Source organism: Scatophagus argus, chromosome 6 (genome assembly GCF_020382885.2).
Source record: "Scatophagus argus isolate fScaArg1 chromosome 6, fScaArg1.pri, whole genome shotgun sequence".
Classification (NCBI taxonomy): domain Eukaryota; kingdom Metazoa; phylum Chordata; class Actinopteri; family Scatophagidae; genus Scatophagus; species Scatophagus argus.
In genome coordinates this window covers 1,049,043-1,061,540 of record NC_058498.1, presented here as the reverse complement: position 1 = coordinate 1,061,540, position 12,498 = coordinate 1,049,043, and positions in this window count along the sequence as shown.

Below are 12,498 nucleotides of genomic sequence, written 5' to 3'. Positions count from 1 at the left end.
CCTGAGACCCCCACCCCACCTGAACCCTCCAGCTGACTGCAGTAACATGCAAACAAGACTCAGCCATTCAGCCAATGAGGAACTACGGCGACGAGCTTGATGGTAATTGAACTCCATCAGCACAGACCTCCACCTGTGAATGAATGTTCTGCAGAATGTTACTAAGTGCATTGAGTAGTGTATTTAAGTACGAAATAAGATAAATTAGACCTTTATTAGTCCTGCAGTGAGGAAATTCTGAAAACCATTCATTCCCATTCTGGGAGTCAAACCTGAGCTAAAAAAACAGGAATCCCAACAGCTAAACATATGAGACATGCAAAGGAAACAAAAACAGTCAAAGACACAAAAAGGTACAAAGTACTTTCAGTTCTTACTTCACCTTTAGGTGCACATGTTGTACTTTGGCAGACGGACGTGCACTGCTGGACACTGACTTTTTGCTAAAAACCAGTCAAGGCCTTCTAAAAGACAGTTTTTCCTCACCACCATCGCCAAGTGCTTGCTCAAGGGGGGTTGTTGGGTTCTCTACATTACAATTTAATTGAAGAGTTTGGTCTAGACCTGCTCTAATTGGAGTTATTGATTATGATACAGAAATCATGTTTGTATTTGTACTCTTGCTGCAGTAAAGGAATACTTCTAGCAGCGCTGGTTTGTGTGTCTGAACTCCCTGCTGCTTCAGCTTGAGTGGAGGAGGATCAAAGAGACCTGTGTGTGTGTGTGTGTGTGTGTGTGTGTAAGAGAGAGAGCTCAGCTCACCTGCTGAGCTCAGATGATTCTCAGGTGAAGTCTTCAGGACGTCCATGATGGCACGGCTGCGCTGGTTCTCTCTGCTCACATGACAACACACAACAGAGGAACCACAGGGAGCCCAGTGCATCATGGGAGGTGAAGTGAGTGGCTGCAGTAGCCTGAAGAAACTCATTTTACCTTCATGTTTATTTATTTTCTTTTTCATTTGTGAGAAGAAGATAAATGAGATATTTGTTTTAAGTTCTACTTAACTCTAAGCATCTGAGTCCACTGTGTTGATGATGCTAATGATGCTGAATGAGGTCAACTGTCAACATCGAATATGACAGTCGACTGTTTAACAGGATGGAATTGTAAAAACTGTGTCAGATTTTGCATAAAAGAAGAAACTTTACGTAAAAATCTATTCATTTGGGTCCCTCTCAGTTGTTCTCTGATTGGCCCCTGAGGCCAAACAGCTGATCACAGTAAACGAAATGTTATTGATCAGTTTGGAAGCTGTGATCAATGAGCAGAGGACGTGAATACAAATGAAGGAAATGAGAATGTTAAAGCAAACAGGGCTGAAGTGTAAATGTCCGTCAGTCACGTGATAATGTGACGCTGATGCTAATGCTAATGCTACCTGAAGCTCCTGCGGTGAGACTAACGTCTTTAGAGCAGGGGCCCCACAGGGGCCCCACACACACACACACTGCTGACCCCCACCAATCAGCATCTCTCACTTTGTTTACATAAACACAGCAAACAAGATGACTGTCATGGTTACACCATGTTCAAACAGGAACCGTTTGTAAGAAGAAGAAGAGGACGAGGAGGAGGAGGAGCAAGAGGAGGACGAGGAGGGGCAGGAGGAGCAGGAGGAGGACGAGGAGGGGCAGGAGGAGCAGGAGGAGGACGAGGAGGGACAGGAGGAGCAGGAGGAGGACGAGGAGGGGCAGGAGGAGGACGAGGAGGGACAGGAGGAGCAGGAGGAGGACGAGGAGGGGCAGGAGGAGGACGAGGAGGGGCAGGAGGAGCAGGAGGAGGACGAGGAGGGACAGGAGGAGGACGAGGAGGGGCAGGAGGAGCAGGAGGAGGACGAGGAGGGGCAGGAGGAGCAGGAGGAGCTGCAACAAGCAGACATCTAAAATGGGTAACATCTGCTTCTTTTGTCTGCGTCCAAACTAAAATGAATTCAGTGGTTGACTTTGTGACGATGAAGCTAAGAAGATGAACTTCAGATGAATCCAGCAGTCTGTGTTCATTCATAACTCACTGACTTTGCACGTAATTCTAGTGGTTTTGAGCAGCTTTTGAGCAATCAGAAATCATTTTATCATGAATTTAAAATAGAAATTCTAAAAATGTAAAAATGTTGAATAAATGTGTTTTAAAATTGTGTGTATCAGCTGACTGAATGGTTGATTGACAGCTAAAACAAGACTGTTTTACCACAAATTCAGGCAACATAAACTCAATATTGCTATGATCATGAAATAAGTAGCAGGAATGTGCGTTAGTGTGTTTGTCTTTTTGTCTTTGTGTGATGAGTGTGAGCACAGTGATTGGCTGAAGCCCACCAATCCCAGCCCGTCGTCACTCAGTGCGTCAGCCTGGTTGGTGTGTGACGCTGCAGCTTCTCCTCTTCGTCACGTGTGGAGGAGTTTAAGGAAAAGTCAGGATGTGGTGAGGCAGGCTGGATGCAATACGTCTCCCCAGGAGACCACAGTGCGTCTCACTTCTCCTTTTTGACTTGGTGACTGAACTGCATCAGTAACCTACTCATCTTTAAGGAACAGTTCACGCATTCATTTTCCTCCCCGATAGTTTCTGTCGTAACCCCAGATTCTATGAGTACAGATGCAGCTCTCTGTGTTGTGTGTGAGCTTCAGGGCGGCAGGTGAACAATGAGGTATGCAGAGGTCACGAGTTCTCGTTGATCTCGTCCAGTTCCAGCTCGTGCACCCACTTCAGACGTGCTGAGGCTTTTAGCTTAGCGGCTACAGTGAAGATTTCAGCTTGCGAAGTGTGTCAATAACAGATCAAATCAGTTGGGGATTTCAGTGCTTCTGGAGACTTGGATTACTGGATGAGCTGCATGGACACCTTTGATGTTTTCTTAAAGCTAGTCTCCAGCTTCTGCTGCAGTTTAGCAGAGTGCTGCGATGCTGTTTTGCTGTGAAGCTCCACAAATGTTTTGTGGTTGAAGAAACTTGGGGAGGGAGATGATGACTGAATTTCATTTTTGAGTAAACTGTCATTGTTTAATCTTGTTCCAGCGTGCATTCAAGCCCCATCTGCAGGCGGTTTCCCAGCAGCACCTGAACACACCGGTGGCTGCTTGTCCTCATCCTGCTGCAGCACAGGAAAGCTCACATCAGTCCTTCATCTCTGTTGCCACGGATACCAGCCTGAACAAAGTGCGCCCTGACATGGACTGTGACTGACACACCTGGTCCCGCCCACTTAATGAGCAGAAACCGTCACAGCCAATCAGATGGTCGGACAAGCTGTCTCACTCGTCCCCTCCAGCTGGGACGACACCTGCTTCTTCTTCTGTGGTGTGTAACGACTTTTGGTGTCAGTTTCACTCAGTGTCACACCTCCATTTAACCTGCACACAATAACACACCTGACCTGCCGAGCAACGGACACATGGAGCCAAGCATGGCGGGAAAACTTCACAGGAAAGGTAAGTGAGAAGTTCTATCTTTGTGTCTTAGAAGAAGAATAAAATGAAAATACTCAAGTAAAGTACAAGTACCTCAATTTGTATTTGAGTAAATGTTACTGATGCACTTTGACTCCATCCTTGCACTCTTTTCTCTTTGCTGGTTGGATATCAGGAGGAGGAGAAGAGACAAAAATAGACAATAATAGACCTCAAGAGCCCCCACCCTGTCCCCCAAAAACACCACAGCAGCTCCTAAAGACCCTCCACACGCCCCAAACCACCAAACCGTCACCACAGGCCTCGCCCTGCAGAGCGAGGGGCTCCAACCGCAGCAGAGCCCCCTCAGGAAAACAAAAGAAATCTGTGCATCCCAATCGCAGACTCCAACCCTTAAACTGCTCATACACAAAACCTACAGAAGTCACTCTGATCCGACTATCTGGGGTTCATGTGTGTGAGGTTCAGGAGACGCCGAATGGTATTAATTACAGTTTACAGTTTGGCTGAGCTCCAGCAGGCACAACAGCGTCTGACGTCTCACGTTTTTAGCCACAGGTCTGAAGTGAGTCGCAGGACGGACGAGTCAAAGTCTCAGCAGACTCAACAGTCTGCGTCACACAACAACCCTTTAAAAGTAAAGGTCTCAGCCTGACGCACAAAGGACTTCACATGACGCCCTGTTTGTCATCACACGTGGTGGAGAAGTACTGAGATATTTTACCAACACCCAGCAATGCCACCGTGTACAAATACTCACTGATTACTTTACTTAAGCAAGGGGCCTCCTTTCCAAAACACGGGACGACCGTCGGCCTTAGTGTGCAGGAGCTACAGAGCTGGCTGCACAGCTCAACACAGCTAACACGCACACACACACACACACACACGCACACACACACACACACACACACACACGCACACACACACAGCGTTGTGAAAGCTCACATGGTGAGGTGTGTCTCTGCAGGGGCAGAAGAAAATGTGCAGATAGCGTGCAGCATAAAACAACTCATCCCAAAATACGTTCCAGGATAAACAGGAGCTGCTGCAGGAATCTTACAACACACACACACACACACACACACACACACACACACACACACACACACACCCAGCCTCAGTGTGACTCATGCTGGCTTCATCAGTCACTCTGGAGTGTAAAATCAGAAACAAACACCCACAGCAGACTATGGGCTTCGCCCTGCAGCCGACAGACGCAAACACAACGCCAGGCCGACCCACACACACACGCAAACGCACGCACACACGCAGCCGACAGACGAAACTCTTCTTCTCTGAACCCTGACTCAGACCAGAGTCGGCCCACTTTAAAATAGCCCGGGTCCAAATGTCTGACGCCAGACGGAGAGGAGACAAACTGTCACAGTAGCTCTGAGCGGCGGACGCCTGCAGGCAGCGAGAACCGAGAGCCTCATCGCCGCCGTCTCCACAGGAAACATTTTACGTCATCTGCTCTTTTCCTTCAGGCAGTCGCTGGACACACTGTCATGAAATTCATGTTCCCCAGAGGAAGAATCCTGCACACTCTGGTGACCCAGCTGACTGAGTGCACCTGAGCTGCAGGTAAACCTGCACTAATCATCTGCTTAAACAAAAATGATAAATCCTGACGACAGTTTGGAGCTGACTCTGGCCTTTGTTTGCCACACAGTCCCACCCAAAACGTCTGAAACACTGGAGCCGAGGCAGCAGATAAAACCACGCACGCCTGACCTGCTGGAAGGCCTCACCTGCTCAGGTGCTGCAGCAGGAAAAGAGACGCCTTCAGAGTCAGTGGGCAGCAGCCTGACAGGCGAAGCTCAGGGTTCAGTTTCAGGGGGTGGTCAGAGAGAACCAAAGTGAATGAGCTGAGTGAGCTCGTCAAAGCTGCGAATGCTGTGTCAGCGAGAGTCCAGACCGCACACCTGTGCTCATTTACCTGAGGAGGTCAGCTGAGGCCACGACCCCGAGAGCGCTGAGCAGACACCGATCAGCTGTCACTGTTTAACACACACACACACACACGCTGCCATCAGGATTGTAGTAGCAGCACTACAAGAATGTAGTACAGAATTTCATTTTCGGGTAAATCTGATTGTTTACAGCCTGATTTGAACTCTCCATTAAATCCACACAAACTCTGCAGAGTTAGTTTATCTGTACAACACTGAATAACAGCACACAGAAGAATAAAAGTTAGAGCTCAGTGCAGGATGTTGAAACAAATAACAAGTGTGTGTGTGTGTGTGTGTGTGTCATCCTCACGTTCAGGTGTGTTCAGGTATGAAAATGCTTCTCCACATTCTTCACATTCCTCCTCCATCATCAAACTGGAGGTTAAATGATGTGACATAAGAACTGTTTTCAGTGAATCATCTGGTTGTAAAATGTCAGAAAACGATCAAATGATCCACGATCAAAGCCTCTGACTGTCATTTCCCATCAATCAGCTGATCGATTAGTCCCAGGTGGTCTGAGCACCAGTTGCAGTACAAACCAGCTCAGTGAGTGTGTGTGTGTGTTTGCAGGTTCTCGAGCTCTGAAGGTGTGAATGTGCCCCCAGCTGTGACCCTTGGGGGGGGGGGGGGTCACAGGGAGATACTCAGCTTAGTCACACAGAATATAATCCGGTTCACTGCACTGCATAATGATGCTGACCCCAAAACCACAGAGCAGCTAAACCGATCACAGGTCAGATCTCCACGAATCAGACGCATCGCAGTGACATCACACTGCGTGGAAATGAACGCGGTGAGAGTCCATCCAAGCCCGGAGGTTTCAGGTTCAACAGTGAAACCCTAACCCTTCCTGTCTGTCTTCAGAGGGAGAAAACCTGCTCAGCTGCTGACCCCCTCCCCTCGAGACCCAGAGACCCAGTGCTCCCCCCACAGACCCCCTCCTCGCTGAAAAACACCAACAAATCATTCTGAACTCGTCACCCTGCTGCAGAACTCAGTCAGCTGTTTGTGTTTTCTGTTTCAGCAGGAAGTCCGAGGGACCAAAAGTTCACGCTGTGCAGAATAAAAACAGATTTGGTGTAAAACTGGATTCTGATCATGATGTCTGAATGTGTTCTCGCAGCACTCTGACTGTATGTGAGTCAGTTGTAATGTGTCTGTGTGGACTGTCAGTGTTGTCACATGCCGGTTGAATTCCTCACATTCCCGCCCGGCTGCTCAGCACGCAGGAATGCGACTCGGCGGCAACACCCAGAAAACCGTCAGCAGCAGCAGGTCTGCTCGCCCTGCTGGCCGGTGGGCTGCAGGTCCGACAACAAACACGGGCACCAAGTCCGTTTATGGAAGAAGTTTGCTGTGGACAGACAGACGCGCTTTAACAGCTCTGCAGGGACAAGGAGGGAAATCTGCAGGCGGCAAACTGACTCGGGATCTGTGCAGTCGCCGGCTGAAAAATGAAAATTCTGGAAAAGCGAGTTCTGGTGGCAGCGCGGCTCAGAGGCCTGAATCACTGTCTGTAAATGCTGTGTGGGAGTCAGACTGCGTGAACCCAGTCTGCAGAGTCTGTGTGGTCCCCCTCTGGTTTCTGGAGAGGCGGATTAAAGTCTGCACTTTGGGTTTACCGCACGTCTGGAGCCAGAGAGCCTCCGCTAGGCCGAGACGGGCGGAGTCAGTGTGGAGCTGAGGTGGAACAATCGACCACAGCTCAGTCTGATAGGCTGGGACTTAATGATGTGATTAAAACTGGGTATTTTTAGTGAACTAGAAGGAAACCAGTCCAGTAGGGTCTGATGTGTTTCAGTTTAACTTCTGCTCTGGTGTCTTTAAAGGAACCAAAACCCCTCATGATGTTTGCTTCGTGAACATTCACAGTAAATTGAATCAAAAGCTGACCCTGTGTTTTTTAAAAATAACATCAGGAAAACACACCACACACACACACACACACGATGAGGCTCGTCCCGTCTGGACTCGTCTGTCCCTGCAGAGAAGACGTCTTCCTGCTGCAGCGGCTCACGTCCTGCAGCTCATTTGCATGACGTTTGCATCTTATTTGCATGCAGAAAGACATTCGCATTTCTTCTTGTTCTTTGTACTTTACTTTGCTCCACCCGCGATCCCCTCTTTAACTACACGCCTCCGTCCTTTAACCGACTGGAGGGCGAAAGGTTTTTAGCCCTGAAGGCAAACAGGCGAAGCCGCTGAGTCAACGCATCCTGGAGCCTGACGTTTGTGATCTTCTTCTTGAACACACAAACATAAATCAGGCTGATCCTCCTCGTGTCTCCTCAGCTGGTCATGTGTGAATGGTCCACCGTGACCGTGTGACCGTCCTCCTCCGGCTGATCTGAGGTCAGGGAGCTTCACTCTGCACCTGATGAGCTGCCTGGTTTCACGGCCGCAGCCCGGTTTTATCGCACCTGCTGAGAGCAGTTTAAGGATTCGTGCCGACGTGCGAAGGAAGCCGAGTGTTCATGAAGTCAGCAGCTGCAGAAGCAGCAGGCAGAGCTTCAGCTTCACCCTCGTGGTGATTTAAAATGAAATCTGCTGCACTACAGATTCAACTCAGACAAAAAGCCGAAAAACAAAAAACAAGAATTACATTCATTTAGAGACGTCTTCAGATCAGTCAGATTCTGTCGAGGGAGGACTGGACTGAACAGCAGAGTTTCAGAGAGTAAAAGTGAGTCAGAGAGGGGAAAACCCAGAGCTGAGAGACACAACAGGACCCAGACAGGAACCGGTCTGCTTTAATCACACACACACACACACACACACACCGTCTTCCTCTGCTGTCTCAACACACACTCAAGTTACGTCTCAGTCCAGATAAACAACAGATTCCCAACATCTGGATGGGACAAACACGGCCTGATCCAGCAGACGTGTTACATCATGCTTCAGACTTTCACTCAGAAACCTGCTGAGTGACTCTGCAGACGTCAGCCCTGACATTAAAGCTTTTCTTCTTCACTGATGCTGGATGGAGTGAAAAGATTCTGATCGGTTTGGTTTTAATTAGCAATTCCATGTGTTTGTGTGTGTGTCATCTGTGTAATCAAGCTGACTCGTCCTGAGCCGAGCAGTTTGATAAAATCACACATTCCTGCCATTAAACACTCGGTTCATTTCCCAGAATCCTCCTGGTGCTGACTGGGACGACATGAAACAGTTTTAGATGACTGTTGCGGCGTTTTTCTGACCACAGAAGTGAGTAAAAGCCCACCGAGGGGCCTGAACGAGCCGAAGCTCTTCAAGCTGTGACAGGAAGGCCCCCGGACGCTCGTTTCAGCAAACTGAAGCCTGGAGCTGATTCAGCGTGAGGAGGAATCAGGAGGGTGTGAATCTGAAGCAGTGAAGCTCTGAGTCATCAGGGAGAAGGTGATATAATCTGCCTGTTTGAGTCCGACGCACAGACGTGACTCACCGCCGGGTCTCATCAGGCTGCGTGTTCTTCGGGTACGTTGTGGTGGAAAAGGCTGCTGACGGGGTCAAACCTGCGACAAACCGGACCGTCCGACCTGATGAACTGATCAACTGATGCACTTTGTGCCACCGTCTATTAACAGTTTCCATTTGAGTTGACGTCTGACCAGTAAGAGATGCTTGATGAGGGACATGAATGACCTCCTGAGCTCTCACTTTCGGAGCAGGTCGGCTCAGACCGAAGGTGACGAACCCTGCAGGCGCTGCAGGAGAATCGCCAGCGTCTCGTTTTTAAACCAGACGACTGCGTTTTAAAGGACTTCGTGTGTCGAAATCCAAAAAGTCGCTTCATTCGTCTCTCGTGAACTGTATTCACGTCATCATTTTCATTTTCTCACTTCTTCACATTACAACCTTAACTACCACGACATGAAGAAAATTTTTCTTCTTTTCTTCCTCCGATCAACATTTTTATTTATGTCTCTGAATACATTTAAAGGTGCAGTCTGTAAAATATGTCTAGATTTTAGTTTAAAACGTTAAAACGATGAGCTAACATCATCAACAGAATGTGAAGAAACAACAGTGCTGACGTGTTGTGTAGCAGAGGTAACTGACGTTAGCGTGCTAACCAGCTAGCCGCGGCCCGTTCAGTCTAGAGGCCCCTGTAGTTTCAGCTGGGAGGTGAATACGAGCTAAGTTCGCTAGGTTTTACAAACTGTCTCAGAGTTTATTGTAACAAGGAAACAAAGCAAGCTCACAAAATGTCCAGAAAAGAAATATTCTCCCATGTGTTATCTTCACTAAAAAGAAAAACACAACCCAACACCTTCTGAACTCAAGTTTCTCTCTTTTACTGAACTAAGTTGCAGCTGATGGGGCTGATCTTCACGACTTTACATGAGCCTTCAGGTCTGCTCTGGTTCCGATCTAGTTTGATTTGTAGCGATATATCACAAGTTATTGGTTGATTATATTTTGTTTTCATAACCTGAATCTGCAAAGTCATCCTCAAAAAGTCAAAAGTCCAACATTTGAGCACAAGTATCTCGAAATGCTGCTTAAGTTCAGTAATTGAGAAGCACAAGCCTGGAGATGAACACAGTGACCTGTTTCCTGTGGTGGACTAACTCTGTTTGGGTTAAGTTATTGTACGATTTCTGTGTTACAGAAGCATTTCGTCCACAGTGTCAGCACTACATAAACGCTTTGATGTAACCACAAAAGGGGAAGAGGACCAAACGTTTCGGTTGGATGGATGGATTTGTGCCCACGGCTGCAGGATGACTGTGACATTTTTACAAACGGGACAATAAATTTCATGTGCAAATTAAAAAAACAAGAATGTGGACTGAAATGAAACGGAGCGTTTGATGGTTTTGCTCATCACTCATCAAACTACCTCAGTTCCTTTGTGAGTCTTTAAGCTCCGTGTTCACTTGGTGCTCATTTACATCTGAACCACAGACTTTGATCTGAGTCCAAACAGTAAACCAGATCACAGGAAGCTCAAGTCTTTTCCTTATCAGCCTCTTTCTGCTTCAACCTCTCATTTCCTTCCACCCTGCAGCTGGCTGAGAGGAGGGGGGGAGTCGCTCAGGAGTTACTCACTGACAGTCTACCAGGAGGCTGGAGGACAACAGGGAGTCGACTGAACGCAGGATGAGTCAAGTGAAGTGATTAAAGTCTCGTATGGCTCAATAACAATCATTCACACAGTTCAGAGACTGCAGTCAGGGGAGCACAGGGCTTTTACTGTGGCGGGCTTAACCACAACAAGTGTTTCCTGCCACGTGCTCCTTGACTCCCCCCTGCTGTCAGCCAGTAAATGAGTGTTCAGAGTGTTCCCTGGAAAGTCTTGGATCCTCCAGGTCCACCCTGGTTCTGATCCAGATCCAAGTGAGCAGAGACAAAAACACTGAGCAGTAAGATCCACAAAGAAGACAGAAGAACAGGGCCGACAAAAGACGTGCTAAGTCTACCTCATATTTACACTGTTCTACCAAATTATTCTCACAGTGATCCTGTTTAGCATGTTAGCCTGGTGGCTTGTGGTTAATTTCAGATTAAAGGTCCATTAAACAGTTTCCACACTGCAGTGACAGGACAAGAGCTCCTCAACTTCCTGTCGTAAAGTCAAACCTGATAGTGAACACCAGGCTTCACTGAGCAGACGATCAGAAGGTGGAAAACACTTGAACACTCAGAGAAACACAAAGCCCTGCTCGTGTGTCACCTGACTGAGAAATTACCGGATTAATGCGGCCGTATCATCCATTAGTCCAGTGGCTCCCAACCTTTTTTGATTAGAAGGATCGCGCGGCGTGCCGTCGGGCAAGAATGTTTGGTTCAGTTGGCCGCCGCCCGCCGCCACCTGTCGCCCACCGCCGCCCACTGCCCGCTGCCTGCCGCCCACCACCCTGACATTAAAGCTTTTCTTCTTCACTGATTATTGACCCCTCAGAAGGAACCTGTGGATTTTACAGCAGGACAAATAGCTGTAACCATGCAGTTTCCACATCAGGTGTCACACTTTTTATGATGTGGAAGTGACAAACACTAAACATGATTTCAGTTTCACACACACACACACTTCAGAGAAAAAGGAAGCAGTGAAAACATGAAGTCCACATTTCTTACAACTGAGTTTATTTCTTCTAAACCAGAAGTACCCAAAGTTGACCCACAGTAAGGTTCAGTTTGCACATCCACATGTTCCTGGTGAAAATGCAGTATTTTGTTGTTGTAGTATGTAGGATCCCTAACCAAGAGAGTGACACTTAGTGCAGGTCGTGCAGCTGCTGTTTGCTGTTGGCTCGTGGATCTGATCTGAACAGCAGAGTCTCTCTCCCAGTGCTGAGAAACACACCGAAGCTTTTATTGATGAAGCTGCAGTTCAGTGGACTGAAGACAGCTGTGTGAGCCTGTGAATCTGATGCCAAACGTTTCCTGGAAACTTTGAAAATTTCTTCTTCATCATCAGCAGCTGTCTGTCTGCCTGCCTGCCTGTCTGTCTGTGTGCCTGTCTGTGTGCCTGCCTGCCTGCCTGCCTGTCTGTCTGTCTGTCTGTCTGCCTGCCTGCTTGCCTGTCTGCCTGCCTGTCTGTCTGTGTGCCTGTCTGTCTGCCTGCCTGTCTGCCTGTCTGTCTGTGTGCCTGTCTGTGTGCCTGCCTGCCTGTCTGCCTGTCTGTCTGTCTGTCTGTCTGCCTGCCTGTCTGTCTGTCTGGGTGCCTGTCTGTCTGCCTGCCTGCTTGCCTGTCTGCCTGCCTGTCTGTCTGTCTGCCTGCCTGTCTGTCTTTCTAACTCCACGGTGAAGAGCAGCCCCTCCCAGTCGTCCTCCTGTGGGTGAGTCCTCTCCCTCTCCCTGATCCTGGTATGTGTGTGATGACTCAGGTGTTAGCGTGTTAGCAGCGTGTTAGCAGCGTGTTAGCAGTGTGTTGTTATTGTTGTCCTGCAGCAGAACCTGTCTGCCAGAGACTCGCTCCAGGACACCTTTTTAAATAACAATGTAAACTGCTGTGATGACGTCCTGGTTCAGACTACGAAGCGTTTGTGTTATCATTTTATCTTTACTGTCAGCTCAGGCTTTTTTTAAAACACAATTTGACAAAATTTGACCACGAACTGTCACAGTGAAATGTTTTACTCTGTGAAGCCCCAGTGACGACTCACCGGTGCGGCAGGGCAGCTAACTGCTAACATG